Source organism: Tinamus guttatus, unplaced genomic scaffold (genome assembly GCF_059628265.1).
Source record: "Tinamus guttatus ecotype Peru unplaced genomic scaffold, ASM5962826v1 Tinamus_guttatus_pri_ptg000125l, whole genome shotgun sequence".
NCBI lineage: Eukaryota > Metazoa > Chordata > Aves > Tinamiformes > Tinamidae > Tinamus > Tinamus guttatus.
The window spans coordinates 3,285,490-3,309,461 of record NW_028288659.1 but is presented as its reverse complement, the minus strand read 5'-3'; positions in this window follow the sequence as shown (position 1 = coordinate 3,309,461).

The following is a 23,972-nucleotide window of genomic DNA, read 5'->3' as shown; positions in this document are numbered from 1 at the left end:
GCGGAAGAGGAAGCACCTCCGAGGCCGCTTTCACACGAGCGGCTCCACAGCAGCACTAAGGTGAGCTTCAAGGGCCACAACAGCCGGGCCGAGCAGCTCGGCACTCGCGGAAACGCCGGGTCCTGCTCCCCTCTGCCACACGCGGCTCCCAAGGCCGGCGGCAGGAGAGCAGCCCTGCCCAAGGCCTGCGAGGCGCCGGCACGCGGCAGGGCCGGCCGAGGAGCCCGTCTGCGGAGGCCGCGAAGGGAGCGAGAGCCGCGAAGGGAGCGAGCCTTGCCCCGGGCAGCGGGCTGATGGCAAAAGCAAAGCTTCAAGTTTCACAACTCCCTCGGCAGCGTGGACGCAGCCGCTTCCATGGGGCCGAAGGCACCCATTTAACCACAGTGATTTCGAACGCAACAAAGGAAAACCCCTAAACAGGAGGCAAGATGCTGAAATAAGCTGAATCAATAGAGGCGAGGGCTGAACCAGGTTAAGTACACGGGGCATTAAAGGTTTGCGTTTAAATCAGATCAGTCTTAAAAGTATTGTTACGCTGGTGGCCTGTCCTAGCACAGAGAAGATCTAAGAAACACCTCCATGTATTTCAAGTCTTGTGGCATTAGTTTTCCATACTGTCCTCTCCAGCCGGCCTTCAGCACTCCTAGCCCGGATGATTTTTAACCAGCTTGTTTTTGTTTTCAGGAGGAACCTAGCATCTTAGCTAGGCATTTATTTGGAGAAAAAGAAAAAAAAAAAGGGTTCATAAGGACCTAACTTTAAAAGGAGTCACATATGGCTGTTAGGCCACCTCTGAGCAACATTTGCAAAGTAAAGACCTTGACTGCAATTAGTCTGCAGTGTCAAGTTATTCCCTGGTCCCCAGTAAAGACTGACTTGAAAGCACATGAACAAAACAAAAACGGGCATGAAAGTACAGCAAAAAAAGTGTGTTCTGGCGACAAACAAAATGCACCAAAATCAATTTTCCCTATCAGCTGTTTTCTGTTCATTACACAAAGGGCTCCAAACCCCTCCTAATTACAGGAGTACTCCACCTAACAGGATCTGCTAACACAGCCTTCCTCATGAAGAAGGGAGGGAGAGCAGGGACACAATAGGAAGGAGACTTGCTAAAGGGAATAGATCTGTTAAATTAACACATTTTCTGTCAACCAAATCAGCTGCCCCCAGTGCTATTGTTGATGAAACAATGGAGACCCCAGGAATGGGCACCCATTAAAAGGAACAAGCCTGCTGAAAGGATACACTCTAAGGCACAGTGTTGTGTGTTTAACAGGATTCTCTACTGTAAGGAAGGAGGAATCACTGGGCTGCATTGTTCTCACAACCCCAGCAGATGCCGTCTCTTTGGGTAACGAGGGGGAAAAAATAATTTTCATAAATATCTACTCTAAGATTTAAACTCCAAACTTTCAGTTGCGGAACTCTCAGGAACTCCCTGGCTGTTGTGGTTTCTCCCCAGCCCTTTTCTTGAGGAGATTTTCCCTGAAAGCAGCCTATGAAAGCATCCATTGCCATTACAAAAGTTAATTCTTCACCCTTCATGCAGGCACTTAACAGATGCCAGGGGCAGAATGGCACAGCTCTACAGTATTCTTTGCAGGGAGAGAATGACCACAGTTAAGCAGGTCTACATATAAAGCTGCAACACTTTTAAGGTGTTACTTCTAACTGGTTTAGTAAGCACAAATTCCAAAAAGAACATAAACTTGTCGCCTAATTTAGATGCGCCATGCAATGGTTTACATCAGCTTCATTAAATTGGTATAGGTTTGCGAGTAGTCAATTCTTTGTAAACAAAACAAACTGCTAAGTTGTATTTAAACTACTATATAAAACTTTTTTTTTCTAGCAGAGGATTTACACTAAATTATCTTACACTGTTTTCTAAACCAATTCAACTTAAACTGTTAAATTTGCGCACAAACACTTCATCTAACAACAGACGTGATTTTTCACAGTCTGCTGTACTGCTGGAAGAGGTAGCTGCCTCCAACTGCTAATTGCCACAGAACATCCACAGTAGCAACCCCACACACTCCCCTCAAATCTCTGAATTTCTCACTGAAACCCTCTTTCTCTTCTGCCATGGACTGCTGCAGTCATTCCTCTGACGTCCCTGTCACCTAAGTCAGATCCATTCAAAATGCTGCTGTCAAAATAACCTTCCTTATCCATTGTTCAGACACCCTTCTTTCTATGAGCAGTCACTTCTGCTTTCTTTTCAGAGGCTTAAGATAAGGTTTTTAACTCACATATCAACCTCCTAAACTACCTATTCCCTGGTTTCCTTTTTTTTTTATCTGATTATACAGTCTCATTATATAAAATGTAAACACTTCTTAGGAAGTTTAAGATTTACACTTCTGAAAATGTGACTTGCATGTGAAATGTAAACTGATATAATGCTGTCCAATTTGCAGGCCACTTGAAACAACAGCTCTGAGAAGTATCTCTCTGCCTCCCCCTCCATTAATCTCAATGGACTCTAAAGCCTAATACTGACATTTAGAGTGTTAACGATTCTATTATGAACAGAATAAGTAAGGCGGCAAGAGCAAGACCCAGCAAAGCAAGAACCGCAAGAAACATGGGAAAAGGGATGAGAATTGACAACAGAAGCAACAAAACCAAACAGCGAATGGGACAGGTAGAAAGAGCAATAAAAGCAGCACTAACCCTGTGTTTCAGCACCTATCTCTTACATGATATTAAAATAGCAAATGCTCAGCTTGCACTCCAGTATTGCCCTCTACTCCAATATAGGCTGTGCTACCCTGAGGAACCAGGGCCACAGAGGAACAAGAGTGGTTTATAGCCCTAATTCACACTCCAGTCCATAAATGGCTATCACTGCACAGTGGGGTTGACACTTCTTCTAGTCTGCACGTTTGAAGCCCATCATCACTTTCCCAACACTGTCTACTCACCACGCAACACATGTCTCTGCACTAGAGCCAATAGCTCTATTCTTCCTCAAATAATTCACTTTTTCTAAAACCAAGCACTAACTCCAGCTAGAGTTTATTTCTAGTGAGTAGATTCATTATTCAGTCTTTCCCCAAGCAGTTGGTGTCCACTTGCTTCGACTCCAATGTTTAACACCAATGGACAAACCAGGAGAAGGACATCCTACCTATTCTACCGAAAAAGGCATTTTAACTACCTCTGACCCGCCTCGTGCAAGTAGAGCTCACGTACATGAATTTGCCTGCATTTCCAGCTTGCACACTACACCTACCTGTGGCATTTGCCTTACTTATATTCTAAAGCCTTATAATCAGGAAATCCTTGGCCATCTGAGCTATCACCCATAGTCCGTGATGAGGCGCCAGGAGATGTTGTACAAGCTACTATCATACAAATAATAAGGCAGTACTGGCCCAGAATAGCTATAGAGATGAAGACTTAACACTGAGGTTTTGTAGCACTCTGCTTATGCATTTAGCTCCACGCAAAGCAAGGACTGAACGGGAAGGCTGAGCAGGTTTGGTATCACAGACCACACAGGACCCACTCAGAGAGCAGAAAGCAAAGAACTCTCTTTCACTAGGAAAAAAAGGACACACTTTCCTCAGTTTAAAATTCTAACACACTCAAAGTTTAACATGTTACCAATTACTTGTTTTAAACAGTGTTTATCTGTCTTGCATGAGGAAAAAAAAAGGGGGGGAAAAAGAAATGTCCTTTGCTCTTTCTCCCCCACACAGCCACAGCTGAACATTTGCAGCACAGAGTTGGGAAGGTGAGAGCTGCCATGGAGCCAGCTCCCTTCCTCTCCCCACACTCCTCCTCCTCCCAAGGGACCCATGGGAGCCGTAGCAGCCACTGCTTTGTACCAGCCACAAAATATTCCCAACAGAGCGAGCCTGTCCAAGACACGAAATGGCAGATACTGAGCTACAGGAGAAGGGAACGCACGAGGAGCAGTGCTCTCTTTGGGTGCAAGGAGAGCAGCTAAAGGTAGAGCCAGAGCCCAAAGTGTGAGGAAAGGAAAAAAGGAGAGGAAAAGCTTCTTAAAGCCATAGTGAAGTTAACAGCAGAGGCAATTTGCCCAAAGGCGCTTTTAAAAACCACAGGAAAAGATTTATGTTTTCCCTATCTAATGTGGCTTTTCCTCTTTTCCAAATAAACTAAGTTAACAACGTTTTGACTATTTTCAAGCAGGTTCTCGAAAACCGCTCCTCTGGACCTACCAAGGCACCAGTTCTTAAATGGCTGAGGCCACGGCTCTCAGGAGCACACGCCAGAGAGCTGGGTGGCCGTGCTGCTTTGGCTTCTCTCCAGTTGTTTTTTTTTTCCCAGTTATGTTGAAATACAGTTGAGAAAGTTAAGTGTTCTCCTAATATTTTCTACCTAAACAACCACTGCAGCTACCAGGAGCATTTCTGTCCCATAGCGGAGGGCATGTGTCCGGGAGACAGTATAACAAGAACTGTCACACATGGCAGCCCCGTTTTGAAGAGGGAAACAAATCGCTTCCTGTCATTACATGTGCTACCTTGATGTGGAAAGCAACCTTTTTTTTTTTTTTTTTTTAATCTACTAAGGTAAGCCTACGAAAAAGAACGTCAATATCCCCCACGTGGACAGGTCTTCCCACCTTCAAATAGTGTTAGAGCTGACGAGGACAAACGCTCGCCGTGGATTTGAGGAGCCACCGGGAAAGAGCCCACAACCAACGCAACGAGAAGCTCACTTTTGAAGTAGCACCGAAGTTTTGTACAGCAGATGGCTGACAAGACAGCCATTATAACAGGGGGGGGAAAAAAAAAGGCGAGAACGCAGAGGTCCCCTCTGTCACCCTTGGCGCGGCGCGCACAACCCGGCGTGAACCCGAACGCGTCCCGGTGCACACGCATGCACTCGCTCGTGGCCCACTGAACTTTTGACCTGGCGGTGGCCGAACCCCTCCTGAGCCCATCGCTGTGTGGTGCTGCGGGGATTTGAAAAGCGGAGCCCCTGCGCCCCGGCAGGCGCCGGCATCTGCCGGAGCCGGCGCGGGGGCCGCCGCGCCACCCCCCTGCCCGAACAATGCCCGCGGCCCGGCCTGATGGATGCGCTCCTTTATTCCCGCTCCGGACACCCCTGCCCCAGCGTCTCGCTGCGCCGCGGCCCGCACGAGAGAAAACAAAACATCTGCTCCCCGGGTCTCTGACACGTCCCGCTGCCGATGGCAGCCCACATCTGGAAGGGTCGCTTGCTTCGGGGACAGTAAGGACAGGGCAAAAGGTTTGTGCTTAAGCGTCCTCACTGGACTAAATCTGCCCCCAGCTTTTCAAATAGCGTCAGCAGATCTGCTCAGTCAGGGCAGGACAGGTCCAGATGGCCCATCGCCATAGCACCTCCTGACTAAACACGGGCAGCCCTACCAGAAAGAAACAAATTGGTGGTGGCGGTGGTTAAAAACAACCCAGAAGATAACAGCTTTCTCTTTTTTAAAAAAGACATATCCAAAAAACAGATTTTGCCCAGTTTGGGAACAGCAGTGGCAGCAGTAGTGAAGCTTAGGGATGCAGCAAGGTCCTAGCAGCTGAGAAGACTGAGGATGTTTGGTACTAGGATGTTCACAGCATCGGTTTAAAACTTTCACCATTGTAACAACGTTGTAGGAGTTCAGCAAGCTTTCTGCTGATATACTAACATCAGCACCAACAGCAGCCCAGTTCCCATGTGAGAACAAACCTCAGCCCTCCCTGCCGGAGGGAACATCCCTCAGCAGCAATCGGTCGCATCCCAAGCCAGGCTGACCATCAGCAACACAACAGACATCAGTTGTGAAGCGTTTTGAACACTGGAGCATCTCTGCTGAAACACTCCAGGGTGACCTGCACAAGCTTCCCACTTCTGCTCCAGTGCAGCAGAAAACAAGGTCGGCTCCAACCCACCTGTTTCACTCCATGTCAAAAATGGCCCAGCCACTCGACCCCTCAGCTACTCCATCCCAGAGGGGAGACAGAAACTTTTGACCAAGGTGATGTAGCTTCTCAAGCCACTTGCCGTTGACCATGAGCACACCTCCCCCTCATCACCAAAGCCAGGGCAACGGAATTCCACCTGTAGGCGAGCGCACAGCTTCACTCTTGGTGGACAGCCATGTTTTTCCTCCTGGATATTGCCTTGAGTCCTAACGTTCCTTAAAAGCTGTAATGGCCATCTCCACTTTATGCAGAAGTCCCTAAATGCCACGTTCACCTCAGACGCATGAGAGCATCCTACGAGACAGCCAGAAGGGACATGGGCATTTCAAAGGAAGGACTCTTCTTCATGTCCCTGGGTAAAACACAAAGCAAAAGCATGTAGAAGCAACACTCAACAAAAGTGTCACTAAGTCCCTTTGCGGTTTCGCTCCATAAACTGCATAGGCTCTTTGTGCAACGCACCATTCACAGATATCCCTGAAAGCACGGATGAGAGGGGAACAGCTACACAGGGGCAGAGGTAACAAGATGGTGAACTCCAAGGAAGAGCAGATGTTAGAGCAGCCGGCACTACGCCGCTCGTATCACACGGAGAAAGGGAAGGCGACGGCACCCCGCACTCCCAGAGATGCGAAGTTATGACAGCTGCACCGGCACCCTCGCAGCACAAGGATCTCAGCTCCGATTTCCACCAGCCCTCGAAAAAAGCGTCGCCCCTTGAGACCAGTCTCTGCAAACCACAGCAGGCTGGGCCCATGGTGTTTTCAGCAGGGTGGCAGTGCTTCGCGACACCCTCCGCGCCAGCCCTCTCGGACAGGCTCCTCTCCCTGCTGTCGACCCCTAGAAGGGGCTAATTTGCCCAGAGCGACGCTAACTCCGCTGCTCCGGGAAGCCAGAGGGGAGCCCTCGCTTGCCTCACCCTTGAGGCCAGCCAGATGCTAATTGCCTCCAAAGGTGAAGGGCTGCTGCCTCGGCCCTTTTATCCCCGTAAATTCAGGTTCCTCCGAGGCTCGGGGCTGCCGGCCGCAGGGTGGCCCCCTTTCATGGTCTTGCCCTCAATCGGAGGGGGAGGGGAGTTCCCTTTCGCAAGAAGTTGCATCATTGAGACCTTCCCCCCCGCTCCCCTTCGCTGCCCCCCTTGCAAGACTCCGCACTGCACAAGGGATTCCCCCTCTTGAGAAACGCCCGCATCCCGCTCCAGGCGCCGCGCTCCCGCGGGCTCGGCGCATCCTATCGAACTTCGCGGCACCTTCGCGACTCGCGTTTCACCCGGGGCAATCGCTGCGCCCTCGAGTCGCGCACGCCACCATGTTATTCACCCGGTTTATTGCCCGCGCGCCGGCGAGAGGAGCTTTTCACCGCGCGCACAAAAGGTTTCCTACCCCGGCGCACACTTTGTTTGCGGCGTCTGCAGCAGCCGGGGCGCAAAATATTTACAGAGCATTAGGCACATGCACGAAAAAAAAAAAAGAAAAAGAAAAAAAGGGAAAAGCGGGGAAAAGGGGGAGAAAGAAAAAAAATAACACGGGAAAGTTGCACAAGATTTTTTTTTTTTTTTTGGCGGGGGAGGAAGCATTAAAAACAGCGTGTTGCCTGTGGACGGCGCGGAGAGATAAAGCGCTCAGGACACCGGCAGCTTGCCCGAAACCCGCCTCGTGCCCTCCGCGGCGACCCGCGCCAGGAGCGCGGGCGCAGCCCCACGGAGCGCAGCCCCACGCCGCGCGGGACCCACGGGGGACGGCGGCGCCTCCGGCCGCCCCCCCGCGCCCCGGCCAGGAGGGGACCCCCCCCCCGGCCCCGGGCACCGCCGTCCCCGGGGTGCCCAGCGGGGAGCACCGGCCCCGTCCCCGCCGCCACCATTTTGGGCAAGGCTGGAGGGGGCGCGGGCAGCGGCGGACGCCCCCCCGCTTTGTGTGAGCGCGCGCGCACAATGCGGCCCCGCTGCCGGCCGTGCGCCCCGTCGCGGGGAGCACAACGGGGCCGGCGGGCAGCGCCGCGGGACGGCGGCGCCCGAAGTTTTCCCGGCGGCGCCCGGAGCCGCGGCACGGAGCGGGGGTCTCACCTCGATCTCGAAGTCGGGCAGGCGGAAGGCGGTGCGGAAGAGCGAGCAGAAGTGCGCGATGGCCGGGACTTCCCACCAGGAGCGCAGCTCGTCCAGCGCCGCCGCCTCCGAGCCGGCCACCACCGCGCCGCCGCCGCCGCCGCAGCCGCCGTCCTCCTCCGGGCACATCTCCCGCGGCCGCTCGCCCGCCCGCTCGCTGCCTCACTCCGCGGGCGGCTGCGCGCCGCCGCCGCGCTCTGCCCCGCGCCGCGCCGCGCCGCGCCGCGCCGCTCCGCCCGCCCCCCGGCGCCACGCCGCCCCGCGGCCGCCCCCCGGCGGCCCCGCGCTGCCCCCTCGCTGCCGCCCGCGCGCGGGGCCGCTCCGCGCTGGCTGGCGCGGGGGGCGCTGCTGCTGCTGCCGCCGCTGCTGCCGCTGCTGCTGCTGCCGGCGGGCGGCGGCACCGCGGGCCCGCCCGCCCCCGCCTCCCCGCGCGGCGCCGCGAGCAGATGGGGCGCGGGGGGGCGCCGCGGGGAGGGGGCGGGGCCCGGGCCGGCGGGCCAATAGGGAGGCGGGAAGGGCGCCCGCGGGGCGTGGCCGCGGGGCGGGGGGGCGGGGCGGCGGTGCACGAGGAGGGGGTGGAGCCGGCGCTCATGACAACAACCGGCCCCCGCGCCCGCCCGGGACACGCCCGGGACACGCCCGGAGGGGCGGGGCCTCCGGGGGCGGGGCCTCCGGGGGCGGGGCCGCCGCCGCCCCTCCGTCCTGCGGTGCTTGGATGTCCCACCCGGAGCGCCGGTCCCGCCGCTTCGCCCCGGTCCCTCCCGAAGCGGAGGGGATTGGCCTGCCCTGCCTGGAATGCAGAAAGGCAGCGAGCGAGAAGCGGGGATCGCCTGCCTGCAGGGCGGCTCTCAGGCGGCGCAGAGGTGGAGCCAAGTGTTGCACTGTGGCAACTTTGTGTTGCTACTGCTCATTTATCTGCTGAAGTTCAGCTTCAAAACAGCTACATAGGTGCCCTGCTGTTAGGATTTCACATCTAGTGAAACCCTTGCAAAGTCTATGTTTATTGACAGTTTAGGACTCCTGTCCTTCTTACCTCCATCTCTCTCCTCCTTTCTCCTTCCTCCCTCTCCCTTGCTCTCCTGCTTACCTTACTCTCTTTTCTACCTTGATCTGACTAGGGACATTTTGTGTCAGTTCTACTTTCCTTAGCCCTTCCTCTTTACCCAGTTAACTTTCTCGTCTTCAGCCTCTCGCCTCTGCATCTGTGGTTCCCCTCGCTGCTTGCTGCACAGTCTCCGTCTGGCAGGCTGCTGCTCTCACACGTGCGTGGTCCGTGTGGGAAGGCACTCCAGCCTTCAGCCCCGGCCGAGAGGATGCAGCGTTGATAACGCCTTCCAATCTTCCCCTTTGATGTCCCCAGACGCATTCTCAGTGCATGCTGGCAACATGGCAGTGGCTGCTCAGCGTCATCCGTAGGATCCCAGCAAGCTCAGCTGCAGGCTTTTGGCCCATCCTCTGGGGAATCTCTGGGCACAGTTTCAGTATCCCCAGTTTAGGTTGCCCCCAAAGGAGTGACAATTTTACACCTTCCAACAACATCCCTGCCCTGGAGAATTAGTTTTCTCTCCAATCAGCAGAACAAGTGTGATTAATCCCATGGCCACGCAATCACCGGGGCTGATGCAAAGCAGCAGTGAAATGCCCGAGAAGGAATGGCAGGGAAAGTACAACCTCCAACCCAAAGATGGACTGGATCAGCCTAAATGGAAACCGCATTGCAAATAACTTGCTTTGTCTCTGGTTTGGAGGCATGAGGGAGGGAAACGCTGGTAGCCTCAGTCAGACAGCGGCACCGTTTACTGCTGAGTTAATACTTGCTGAAGTAGATCAGCCCATGGCTTTCAGAAGTGTGATTTTAGAGTCTGCAGTCTCAAGTATCTATTTTCGATAATTCTCGGGCTTCCTCTCCCTGCTTCTTCTCTAAATGGAAGTTTCTAGACGGAATAAAGAATAAGAAGGCATGAGAGCTGTGCTGTAGCCTAGGCCACTGCATATCAGCCTTGCCATGAAAACTTGCTCAAGAGTAGGACCACTTAATTTAGAGAAGAAATAAAGGGGCAGCAGTTGCGTTATCGGCAAGAAAAAACAACCTCTGAGTTCATTGCCCTTTTTCACATTGCAAGATCAAAGGATACCTAATGAAATTGGAAGGAAGCAAGTTTAAAATGGTGCAAGGAAATACCTGTACTGTGTACAGTTAACTAAACATGGTATTTGTTACCATAAGGTTTTGTTGAGGTTGAGAGATTAGCAGGATTCAGGAAAGGATAAGACATTTATATAGAGACTAAGAACATTCATGTTAAAAGGATATAAATAAATTTTAGAAGGGGTATAAACCATTAAGCTTCAAGACACAACACAGCCACTAACTGATGGTGAGGTATTAGGGTGAAACCTCCCTTGTGGGTAGGTCAGTCTGTAATTGTCCGCTACAGGGTTTTTCACACCTTTCTCTGAAGAATCGGAGAGTGGCAACCATCAAAGTGAGCATGCGGGACTGGCGGGACTGCCGCTCTGCTCTGGTTTCGCCATGGCCACATTCTTTTGCGGGCAAGGGCTAAAGCAAGGGCTGCTTTAGCATGGAGTGGAGATGAGGGCAAGCAGCAATACGTGCATCAGCATTACCTGGGGCAGAGTCAGGCACTCCTCAGGCACCGACCTCCCTCTCCTTTGCTGTAAATCCCACTCTCACAACAGGGATTTCCTAGGTCTTCCCTGCCAAGATGTCTCCCAAAACATATGGTGTTAAGCTAGTTTATAATTTACCTTTCTGCATAGAGTATTTGTATCTATTTTTCTTCAAACTACCTTTAAAATACTTTTGCCTTGGGCAATTTATTATTTACATGAGACCAATATGTTATAGGGAAATGCTGACTCTGTTTCAAGATACAGTGACTCTGAGACTTGGTATTGAGCAAGGAAGTATCTGATCTCCTGTGTACTGTATCAGTCTGCGCTGGATCAAACCAGCTCCAGCTAAGATCTGCTAACTGCTAAAGAGGAGTTTGCAGCCTAACATGTAATACTTCAACAACACACAGTTTGGATCAGTATAAGGTACCAATAGCTCTGCATGAGCTACCTTTGGGTCACAAACCCTCAGACAATGTTTTCTCTTGGACAGTTACTGTTGTATGACTTGCCCTTTAAATAAATACTTGATTCTTCCACTGGGCAGTCTTTTTGCCCTGTTGCTATGCAAGGGGCGTTTATGTTGCACTTACATCTTGTGCTGTCCTGACATTCCTCCCTGAATTCCTGTAGTGTCCAGCCATGGCTTATCTTATCGCTGCATCTTAGCTTGTTCTTGACACTAGGTCAAATAGCTTTGTAGCATCACCACTTTCTATCCCATTAAGAATTTTGTGAATCTTAATGACAGCTCCTAATCTCTTTCTCTCTCTCTCTCTCTCTCTCTTTTTTTTCCTTTTCCCCCCCTTTTTTTCTTTTTTCCTTCTTTTTTTCCTTTTTTCTTTTTTTTTTCTTGTTAGAAGAGCTACAGTACTAATTTCTCCTTAGTTTTTGAATTAATTTGGCTCCCTCTATCGTCCCCATTCTTTCTGTCTGACTGTGTCAGACTTAAATAGCTCTTTTTTATGCAAGGAAACTGTAAGCCACCCATGATTATTTAGGGTAGATTTACTTTGCCAGATTCTTACACCGTTCTTAAATCACTTCCTTGGATTTATTATTCAAACACAAAAATCTCTGCTCTCCTGCTGGTGTTCAACAGAGGGCAAAGACTTGATGAATGCAATCCAGCATTTCCTCTGCGATAAATATCTCCATTTCCAAATCCTGTGTGGTTTCCCCCTCCATACCACTTTTGGTTATGAGTTTCCTGCTCATAATCTAACAAAACCAAAGCCTGTTCCGACCAGTGTCTTTTCCTATTAGGCTGCAGCCTCTCTTCTCTTGATCATTACTTTTCTAGGCTATTGGTTAGTCTTCAGCTACCTACTGATTCTTATGTCTGATATTCCCCCCTCCTGTTCCCATCCCTCTATGTACAGAGCCTTCCCTATACCCGTCTTTTTCTCCCTTTCCTCACAAATAGGCCATCAATGGAATGTGACTACCATGCACAGTCATACTGACAAAGAACTCTTAGGCTGATGGAGTAGATCGGAAGTTCACATTTTTGTTGTTCAGCACTGATGCTGGGTTTCTGAGCTACTTCCTTAAAAAGAAGCCAAATTCCAAGTGCCCAAAACAAACAAAAAAGTTCATAGGTGATGTAGGGACAAAAAGTTCCCTTTCCTGTATGACAAAATCTTTTATCTGTAAGTAAAAGGAAGGGAGAAATTCTTTGCACTTTCTGTGAAAAGACCTGAAATATTTGTCTAACTTGGCAAGGATTAAATGTAATACAAGGTTAATGACAGGGAGATGTCTTGTCAGGGGCTGTAGCTTGCTCCTGAAAGCAAATGGATTCCTGATGGTGCAGGTCAGTTCGTCTCCAGCCGAAGTGATAGTACCCTTAATAAGGATCTACTTTGAAAAACTCACAACTTCCTTACATTGCCATTTTATGACTGTAAGCTAAAGCCCTACTGACTAGGTCTCTGTAACTTAGGCGCAGATACCTCGTCAGTCTTCCCTCATAAGGACTCAGAAGCATTTGCAGAAAGACCCGCCAAACCTGAGCCTCACTTATCAGAAGAGCAGGGCTTCAGAGAAGCTTTGGTTTTCACAAATTCAGCTGAAACATTTTAGGAATAGAATAAAGCCCCAATTATTTCAAAGCGGGCAGAACTTCTCTGTGTGAATTGCTTCTGTAACATGCCCAAATGTTATTGCTTTTTCCCAATGGCCTAGCATGAGCAAATCTCACTGCCTTTGTTTCTTTTTGCTCTCCAGGTTATGAAGCAGAAGACAGATTCGATTCAGATTTTGTGGTTTACACATCACCTTCCTGAACATAGCCAAGGCTGCAGCTGAAGGGAAATATTTAGCATCAGGGATCAGGCTTTACTCCCTGGATCTGCCTTTCTGACTCAGGCAGCAAGTCAAGGAAACTGAGGCACAGATGGTGAAAACAGGGGTACAGAATTTTCTGTATAGGGTAGCGGTGGGGTCAGGGGCATGGAAGCGGCAGGAGAGATCACAGAGGAGGTAATAAGGTAGATGAGAAACTTTTCTTCCTGTAGCTAGTGCAGGAGAGTAGAGAAAGGAAAAATGTGCAGAGTTTGATCATTTCTTCCTTTAATCCTCTACTTGTAATTTAAAGAAGAGACAGTAGTGGTGCATAGGAGACTGAGAGAGAACACATGAAAGCCAACAGGAGTGGAACTGTCTTTTCTTTGACTAGAAAGTGCTACAAGAGAAGAAAACAGATTTAGAGCGGAAGAAATTGTAATCAAGAGACTATGCTGAGCCAGAGAGACAAAGAGAAGCCGAATGGAGAAACTGGTAACTGGAAACTGGGAAAAGTGATAAGAGGGACAAGGAGCCTACATGCCTGCTTCGTAGTTGGGAGGGAGGATGGAAAAGCCTGTAGTCACAAACACTCACAGAGTGGGAGGAGCAGAGAGGTTGCAGAAGGAAAACGAAAGAGCAGAGAACTATTGAAAGAGATTAGTGAAGGTTAGGGAGAGAAAACTTGAATATAGAAAAACGATGAAAAGCAAACAGACAAGATCAGTCAGGAGGCTGTTCTGGTGAGTAGGTTCGCCCTGGGTTGAACAAGAAGGTGAGGTGAGAAAGGTGCTAAATGTGAGGTCTCAGCAGCAAAAAGAGTGTGAAAGTTTGACTCATTAAGGGTAAAGATGGGAGTCAGGGAAAAGGAGAGAGACGCAGCTCGTAAGTCAGAGAGTGAAGGGGGAAGAGACAGGTGGGCAGAGACAACTGTGGTAGGAGAGGCTTTCACCGGACATTGCTTGAACGCATGGGAGATGGGTTTGAGGCAGAAGGAGCATAAGAAAAAAACGGTTTTCTCACTTAATTGGCACCATGTTGCAGCTTGTACACTGCTGCTGAATTCGGGTGCGTGCCATTGATACTGCTACGTTTAAACTATATCTAACATAAACAAGGCTACAGATGTGTTGGGACACAAACATTTCTTCCTAGCTTCAGGAGAATGTGCATGATTCCTGCCACCTGCATCACGGCCTACACAGGTAGGTGTCTCATCAGCCCCAAACTGGTTGCTTGGTCAGAGTGTATTTTTCAGCTTCTGAAGCACAGACCTGACTCGCCACGCTGGGGAGGGCGCATTGCAGAAGTGCCGGGCACTTCTTTTGGAACATTTCTTTTGGACATACATATTCAATTCGATCAGCTAATGAGTTAATGTGAAAGCATTCAGAAAACTTGACATAGTGTTTGAAAAAAAGTGTTCAATGTTTTTTGTAATGTCCCAGGAAAGTAGTTCAAGACAACAACAAAAAAATAAGTCAAGCAACTATTAGTAGGAGGAATATTACATGTTGCTGAAGTGTAACCATCATTTCTGTGAAACATAACAGCAGTCGGGCATCCCACCACAAGTTTAACAACACCAGGCCATTTTTAGCTTACAGCGGTTCTCTCAGGTAGTCAAAAAGTATCCATCTACCCACTGCAAACTTGGCTAGCACTGCTGCAGCAAAGCATCCTCCATCACTGCTCCACTTCTGCGTGTTTTACTGAGCTACATATCAAACCAAGAGATCTGAGCCTTAGGTCTCAACAGATTTTCTGCTTTTAATCCATTGGGGCTGAAAACCACAGGTTGTAACTTGATGTTTTGTCCCCTAGAGAGCAATTAACAGGCGAACGATAATTTGCGGCAACGGATTTCAAGCTGGGGAATCTGGATCTTTCCAAATGCTCCCCAAAGAGCAGCAGCGAGAGTGGCCCAACGCGTCCGCGTTCGTTTGTGGTCAGCCACGCTCACAGCTGCTGTTGAGCACTGGTGGATACATCTGGCAGAAAGACCGGTCAGAAGCCTGCTGGCTTCAATGGCAGCAAAACAGAAGATGGGGAGCTAGCAATCCGCCTTGGAAACCACAGCAGGAAGCAGAGCGGAGAGACATGCAAGCCCAGATGCTTTCATGTCTCTCCAGGCCTGTTGTCTCTACTCTTGCGGTCCTCAGCTATTCCACAGACGGTGGTTCCAGTGCGTAAACAAAGAGATATTTTAATTGTTTCCAGGCCAACGGGTAGCAATGGCACTGAAACGCGCACCGTACCGATTCCTATAGACGGCCTCGGAGCAACGAGGGAGACACCCGAGGGGATTCGCCACCACAGCCTGAGGTTGTCCAGCCCGGGCGCAACGCACTGTGGAGGCACGGCATCGACAAGCACAAACAGCTCCAGCATGAGATGTAGAGCGCACAGCGCAGCAGGGCTGCGCTCATCGCATAGAGGAGCTCCCCATCAGTCATTCCAGGAGAGAGTAACTATGTTCCTTTAGGGAAATTAAAAGACCATTTTGATTACAACCCATTAGGTCCTCTGCCTCAACATCTTAGATAGGGATGAGCGTTATCAAAGGAGCTCTGACAGCGCTGCTGAAATTTCCTTTGTTCTATGAAGTCTTAAGTCTTTGTCTTAAGACACAATGTGAGAGAAAGCTTGACTAGTTATCTAAAACTGCTGATCCCATGAAGCTTGCAGAAGTTTTGCTTGGCAGCTACCTGTACAGAACAAGAGGGTTCCTGTTCAGACTGGGTGTAAAAGCTGTGCTTCCCATGGAGATTTCCGGGCTGCACTCAGAGCTGGCATACAAAACTGAGTCCATAGTAACCAGCAAAGGGGGATAGATGTGGACAAGCTGGTTACTGCAAGTGTCGAGGAGGTTGGAGAGGAAAGACCCAAGAAGCTTTAGGCTAAAACAGTCTTTTCCAGTACTGCATTTGACCTGTTAGGCACTTCTCCTGCCTCATTACTTCTATTATCATCACAATTGCTGAATGCTAAACAATTGCAAGTTTATCAGTATCCATTTCTACCTCACTGATAACTCTGCTTGTTGCTACTGAATTTGGCTAGGGAGTTGCACAAATCCCATTCCTTTCATAGTAGTCAACAAAAATTAAAACTAATGTATTTTTAAATCCTTCTAAGAATGGGATCCTCGATTAAATTGGTGCATGGGCCTACAAATAAGGCAGAGCCTCACAGAGAACTCAGCAGCCATTTGAACATTAGCAGCACTGAGTTGTGATCGTAGCTCCTTCACTGAATTGCTCTGTGCCTTTGAGGATATCAATTCACATATATTTTCCTCATCTATAAGATGGGATAGTCATATTTATACACCTCAGGGAAGTTGTGAGGCTCAATTAGTTAATGCTAGTGCCTTGTCAGCTCTCATTACCGTGGTACCTCAGTATTTATTGCTTTGATATTGTAAAATGCTACTTACATATTAAATATTATTCTATGTAAGATGGGAGAGGCTTAATCCAACTTCTCTCTGTATACCAAAGGCAGAGAGGTGACATTCCCAGTAATGGCATTGATATGAAATTTGGCCTCGTTGAAGAAATGTTTTCCAGCCATATAACAAAACTGATTTAATTACAGATCCCTAATGTAGATGCTTTTGAACCAGTTTAAACTGCATTTCTACTGGTTTGCTTAATTCAATACATGTAATTAAACTCACCCACCATAAACCCAATTTAAGCTGGTTTAGACACATCTGTGCTAATATTTAGTCCCAGTACAATGAAAACAGCTATGCTCACTTCCCCTAGCATAAATAATCCTGGAAAGTTTCACTCAAGATGAGACCCATGGAAAGCTTTCCAAAGCTGTCAGTGTGCCAAACCATTTTGAGAAAAGTGGTTGCCAGCCTTGTAGGCAGCAGGAAGGGGGCTCCAGCTCCAGACTGATGGACTGTCCAGCCACAGAGGGAAAGGACTAGTGACTAATTGGGTTAGTCATCTCCAGACTCTTCCCAGAACAGTCTTTCCTGTAACTGGGGAGCTGTAAGACATTCAGACCTTTTTCTGTTGACTGGGTAAGGAAAGTCCCAACTTTGCACAGGAGCACAATCCTGACCTCAAAGACTGTTTCCATTAGTGCCAAGCATGCATTAGAGCAGACCTTAAATGTCGGCAGCTAGCCCCAAGAAATTTCCTTCATGCCTTCACACCCCAGCCTCTCAAAGAACTGTGTCTGGTGAGAGTGGTGGAGCGCTTGACTAACTGTGGGCCTGGACACAATGAGCACTGACGTTAGCGCGCAGCTTGGTTTCCCTGCTGCATGTACAGGGGCTAGGAAATGATCTAACAAGTTGCGTTTTGCAGGCACCGCATTCATTTTCCCAAGGCCACAGAAACACGCTACTCATACCTCAGCCTCTTGCCAACATTTGGCCTTCACGGGACACCAGCCTGAATGCCACATAGCCAAGGGGCCCACAAGGCTGAAAGGCACAGGGTGCATGCGACTACTAACAGGGGTGCAGAGCGCTACTATCTCCCTAGAACTCATTTATATTTTCACCCTTCCTTGAACATATTGCATTGCATGTGCATCTGCCATCCAACACTGAATCCAGGAAGCTTTGTCACCAGCATAGTTCTGCATATCCTTCTGCAAAGTTGTTCAGTAGCCATGAAAAAACAATGTTCTGAAGCCGCACAAAGGATTGCAACCTGGGCAGTATTTGTATGGCAGTGGTCTCCTCAAGGATGAAGTAACTGTCTCTTGGGAAGCAGCACTGCCTGTCTGATGTAGCCCTGGTATGCTCCAGGGCAATTCTGCCACTCAGGAGCTTCCAGAAGTGCGGAACAAGACCATGTAATGTATTTAGCACTGATCACAGGATGACAGTGGCTAGTCACCTCTCTTGGTCACCAGATCAGCCTAAAATAGCAATCGAGGGAAGAAAATACCCGCTTGTGCCACTGCTAACACTGTAATTCACTGGCTCTTCCAGATGGTTTTCATTTACTACCTCTCATTAAGCACTTGAGGTTCAGCTCCAGGGTTCCCATGCTAACAGCATATCAGTAAAAGCTGCTAGTGCTCCTTAATCTGGACATTAGATGGGAGAAATGCCACAGGCTCCCGAACAGAGAGACCTGATAAATATATCACAGTCTTGTTCAGAGAAATTTCTAGGCTTCACTCCCAGGCCCTCAAACAGCTCTTCCACTTGAATTCAAGATGAGGGACTTGTTACAGCTTAGCTGGCCATGGTGAGATGGTTGCTCCCCAAGGAAGCACCTGACTCATTTTAAAGTTGTGACTTGAGAAAAAGACAAGAAAGCATGTAACAGAGAAAGGCCTGCGCTGGCAAGGAGAAGAGCTGGTTGATCTAATCTTTCTTCTGCACTTAATAACCTTCCTTTCAAGTTTTGGGTTCCCACATCCAGTGCTCCAGGTTCACCCTCCCCTCTGAGGCCCATTTTCCTGCTGGGGGAAGGGGTGTGGGCTTGCGGCTCTGTCTGGTCCAGCCCACAGGATGCTGCAAACCCAACTAGACCACAGCATCGAAACAAAAGCTGGAAGTTAATGCCGTAGGTAAACACCTAAATAAACAGTCTGTTTTGCGGCACCCAACTGCCTGAGCGACCACCTGCCCCTTGCCTATTCGCACGGATGTGCGCATGAAATGGGGTAACTCCACCACTAGCCATGGGGGTGAGTCACTTTAGGCTCTGGGGGAGAGCAGAATCTGCTCCTGAACCCCGCAAAAGAGCAGCAAGGCTCTGATTTATATAACTAGATAAAGCCCCGTGGGGACCTCTTATAGCGAAATAAAAAAAATTATGCTTTACCATTAGAGAGTGAGAAAGGCTTATGGGTTAAAATATGAAGTGGTCAAGCTATTAACCTTCTAATTTAGAAGAAATGGTCACTAAATTATGGGGCATGTCTCCTTCCACCTCCTCCAAAGGATAGGCCTCTAAAGATGATACCAGCCCATTACAAGAACAAGCAATAAAGAGTAATTAATCTTGCTCTGAAAATATGATCAAATACCAGCAGTGAGTCAGAGCTGAACCTGAGGGGGTTAAGGAACTTAAAGCAGAGGACAAGCAAAGAGCAAATCCTCCCACTGCTGCCTGTCACCCCTACCTCGGCGCTCGGGCCTGTCCCCTTCGGGCATGTCAAGCGTGCCACCTTGAGAGGAACGCGGACGCCACAGCGGGAGAGCTCAGCCAGCACGGCCGTGCGAGACCTTGTGAGATCGGCCGGGTCAGTGCTTGGATGGGAGGCCCTGAGGGAGTCTTGGAGAGCACAGGAAGTGCTTAAACAGGCCAAAATCTTCCTCCTGAGTCAGTGCTGAAGCAACTGCCATGTAGCACGTGGAGGCAGGTGTGTGTTTGGGGAGGGGAGGGAAATAGGACGGAGTTTCCAGAGATCCTATCTTTTAAGAAGTAATATTGCATATAGGCCCCAGCCAGTCCTGGTGGTTAAAAATCCCCTGGCATTGTTTGGGCCCATGTGCTCTGGGCACATTATAACCTGCGCAATTGCATTTTGCTGGTCTTAAAACAATTCCAGACAGCCTCAGTCGGAGGAGAAATTAATCTTCCACTTCTCTGGTGAAATGTGCCCTGCTGTGCACGGTCTATGCTAGAGGCAGCTGCACTGTTAGAAGGAGGAGAAACGGCTTGTTAGCACACACTGCAGAGATGCTTCTGGGCGAAACGTGTTTCCTACGTTTAATCAGCGGTCAGAGCAGACTGCAGAATGTCTCAGGAGACAAGAGGCTTTTCTTGCAGCCCAGTTCAGAGAAAAGGCAACGCACAGGTCTGCTGTCTTGAAAGGTGAAGCAGGGCAGATCACCTTATGCCGACCCCTTGACTAAGACCCCCAAATGTCTGCTCTCAGCCAATGCTGCCTGGATACATGTGCTCCCTGTGAAGCAAGCAGGAAAAAACCCTCACCAGCGCTAGGGAGGCACAGCAGAGAGCTGTTCTGCAATTTGTGCTGCGAGGTGTAGGGGAGAGGGCACGAATTCACACGCCACAGGGCCATGCCCACCCTGCATCACCCTTGGAACTCTGCAAAAACCGAAGAAACTAAAGCCACCCTTTTCTTTACATCGCATCATCCGTAAAGAAGCATTGCCAGCCATATTTAGTGTTTAAAACTGCTCCTCTTTGCTTGGGTGGCTGTGAAGAGGCCGACACTGGGTGCAAGTACATCACTGTACCTGCTGAGATGGTGCAGACCTTTCCCACCAAACACCTTCCTGTGGCGTTTGTCGGGTCAAGATGGGGAGTATGTCTATGAGCCAACATTCGTGGAGCAGCACTGAAGAGGCAGCAGCACGGACTTCAGCAAGACTTGGACCAGCCCACTTGAATTTGGTTTATCTAGAGGCCTGTATCTTTCCTCTCGTTATCACTTGGTGAGCTAGGTAGAGCTCAGGTGCTTGCTTTTGCACAGGCATTCCCGTTTGCTTCTGTAGGTGCACTAAACATCAGCAGGTTCTGGTCTTTGATGATTCAAGGGCACAAGCAGATAACACACTGCAGGCGATGTCATTCCTCACTGTCTTTGTTGGAAATGGGAATGATGCTGAAGTGCTGCTTGTTTAAGGCACCTGAGGAGCTGATTTTTGCATGACCTATTCAAAGAGTTTTTTGGTCTGGATGACAATACACAATCTTTTGGGCATTTTTCAATTTGAATTTCTCAGGAGTGAGCCTTCTTCCCAGTTCATCTCCTCCACAGTCCATACATATGGCATGCAAGTTCATCCTGTCCTTTCCCAGCAGCTCTGCAGCTGCAGGCAGGACACTGCCCACAAGCTTGAGGTTGAGGTCACCACCTAAGTGACCTCTATTTCTGAGTATAGTTGTAACTATATGCAGTCTGCCAAGGCCTCCAAAAGGAGCCCCACTCGCAGCCAGCAACTCTGCAACTCCTGAGGAGTTACATTGGTGATAGAGGCAAAACATAATAATTTTTGCTTTTCTTTCTGATATAAATAAAGGTTCTAAATGGCCATCACAACTCTACTACTCACCTTTCCAGAGCAACTAATTTTCCTTTGTCATGAGAGACAGCTACCCTTGTTTTGAATAATTATTATAGGAGTCAGGTTAAAAACAAAAAGCAAAAATTAATTTAACAAAATATTTTTATGACATTATAGCAGTGATATTGCATACAAACCAAACTGCCAGTGAAATATTCCCCTGCAGTCTTCCCAATTTAGACTTTGAAGACTGCACAAGAGAAGATTAACAGAAGGAAAAGTGAAGCCGACTTGAGGTAAAAGAGAAACAGTTCAAATTAATTCCTTTGATCTAGCTGGGAAAAAAAAATACAAGAGGGAAATAGCTAGCATAAATAAAGTCTTTTAAAAATACTATCATTTTTAATAGTCGAACTTGTTATTAGTACAATATTTATCTGTGTACCAAGATCATTGTCTGCAAAGTGAAGATGCTAATCTGCAGTTGTAACTATATGCAGTTTTATTAAAAGGAGTTTGTTAAAAGCCTAGGTGTACAGGGAGAAGGCTATATAGACAGAAGCAACAAGTACTGTAATGAACTGCCAAATACATCACACTACCCGTTACAAGATCTGCTTAACTGTGTGTTACAGGCACCATACTGCTAATACGCATATTATGACAGTAGGCAAAACATACTATGTATTTTGATTGTTTGTGTGGTTAGCGTAGGCAGGAAATTCGTACAATATTATTAATGCAAGGAGGCATGTGTGTGCATGAATATATATACATATTGCGTGTGTATGTGTACACATACAGCCTATAGAGTATTTCAGGTTAGCAAATTGCAGGCAAACCCCAAGTAGCTGAATGAGGAGCTATCTAGCAGATCAGGCTAGTCTTGGTCCTTCGTTTGAAGTGTCATGGGAGAGGGCAGGGTTTGGGGAGGAATGTTTTACTTGCCAGCTACACACAAAAGGCTGCTAGATAGCTTGGGTCGATAGCTGGCAGCCTCCTGTTGCTATATCTATTCCTGACATCTGCGGTCAATGCCTGGCAAAAGATGAACCTTAGGAAAAGAGTCTAGGAGCAGTTGCTGGGGGCATGGGGAGAAGAGATATCTCTTGAAGTCCCTGGTCACTTGCTGATTTAATGAGTTGCTGTCCCAAATCAAGTGTGCCCCCTGCCCTGGGGGGCCACATGTAGCTCTCCATAACTGCTCAGTCCAGAAGCATGAATGAGAGGTAGGACTGGATGTTGCTGGTGCAGGTGGTGAAATTGTCAATCTTGGAAGCAGCTGCCTTTCCTCCCATGTAAGCAGGCCCTAACACTGGCACACTTCTGCCCCGTCATGCCTGTATGTCCTCTGATGGGGTGGGGAATGCTGAGAACAGACCTTCTCTTCAGCCCCGAGAATTGACTGGTCATGAAATGCTGCAAGCATTCCCTCTGCTTTTCCTGCTCTGCTGCCATGCCCCATGCTGTGTCTTCGTAGCTGGGGAGTGAGGGGCAGCAAGTATCATGTTCTAAGTACTCACCGCCAGTACTCGCTCCATTTCCTAAAAATAATAATGAATTTTACTGGACAAGGGATCACATGCTTGCTTCCATTTTCCTTCTTATTCTGCCTGCCTGCCCAGTTGGGGTGAACCTGGCCTATAAATGCCTTTCTTAAAGGCTACAAGCTGCCTGACGGTGATTGATTCATCCTATGTGGGTATGTAGTAGCTGACACACTGAGCTGACATCTGGGGCCTGGATGTGCTACCACAGGTGAAATAACACCTGATCCAAAAGGAGCTGGGGCATAGAGAGGAAAAAAAGCACTCGTGTAATGGCATCAAGGATAGTTTAGGCCCTTACTTACTCCTAGTGCCATAACATTAGCAAAACCACACCTAAGATTTTTTTCATAAACTGGCAGTTGGCTTTGCTGAGCTCTGAAGTTGCGGCTATGAAATGGCAGATCACGACTGAGGAGAAGGTTCTCGTGGCAGCTGTACCCATCAGGCCAGAGCCTTCCCCTCTCCCCCGTGCAGATACACTCCGGGAGACTCTTTCAGTGCTTATAGCGCAGGAACAGCTGAAATTGCTAAGCTGTGCTGTAACCCATCCCTCCCCCTCCCGATGCAGGGCTGAGAGCAGAGATAGATATTGGACACTGCAGAGGACCCAGGCGAGCAGTGTCAAGATGCTCCACACTAACAGACTTATCCTAGAAGTGCTCCCCTCTGCTGCCAGGGTCAGAGCCACCCGGCTAGGGAAGGCACTGGTTGCCCATTTGTTGGGGAGTCATGTGGGGGTTAATGCTCCTTTCTCCCAGTTGCAGAGTGACCCAGGTGGGTCTAATGAGCACTCGCCTTGCTTAGCTAATTAGAGGCTCTGAGAGCAGCAGACTGCACTTTGAGGCATGGGGCATTTGCAAAGGGAATACAATGTGTGGGGTTTATTTCCAGCTTTTTTTTTTTTTTTTTTTGGTGAGTGTCAAATAAAAAAAACCTCTGGCAGGAACAGCACAGCACAGATGGGAAAGAGCAATGAGATGGGGCTCCATAGCACCTCTCCCTCCCTGTTGCAATTTGTGTTGTTCTGGGGTTTCAGAAGGCAGCAGCAAAAGCCTGGAAGGCTGAGAAACTTGCTCCCCTTTGAGGGAATAAATTTGGTCCCCTGCCATGGCAGGGACAGCCCTTGTGCTGTGCCCAGTCCGCAGTCCCCCCACTGCCACCCCTGCCGATCCCTGTGAAGGACTCAAGGCTGCATCCCCCCTGCTTGTGCTGAGAACCCTGTGGTCTCGAAGGTGCCTGGAGCAGGCTGGCATGGGGGCCAGGCTTGTCCTACCCGCCGCGGTGGTGAAGGCTGATGCTGCGTTCGGCACCCCGCACGTGGCAGTGAGCAGGCAAGCACGTGACAGCTCAGCAGGGCCTGGGCTTTATCACAATATCACCTCTGTCATTACACGCCCAAGAAGACCATTAAATCCTCATGGTCCTGTTCTGTGCTCACAGCCTCAACCTCCCAAAGTTGTGGCCTGAGCTCTTTCTTGCCTGCCCAGCCCTTTAAGTACAAATTAGAGTCA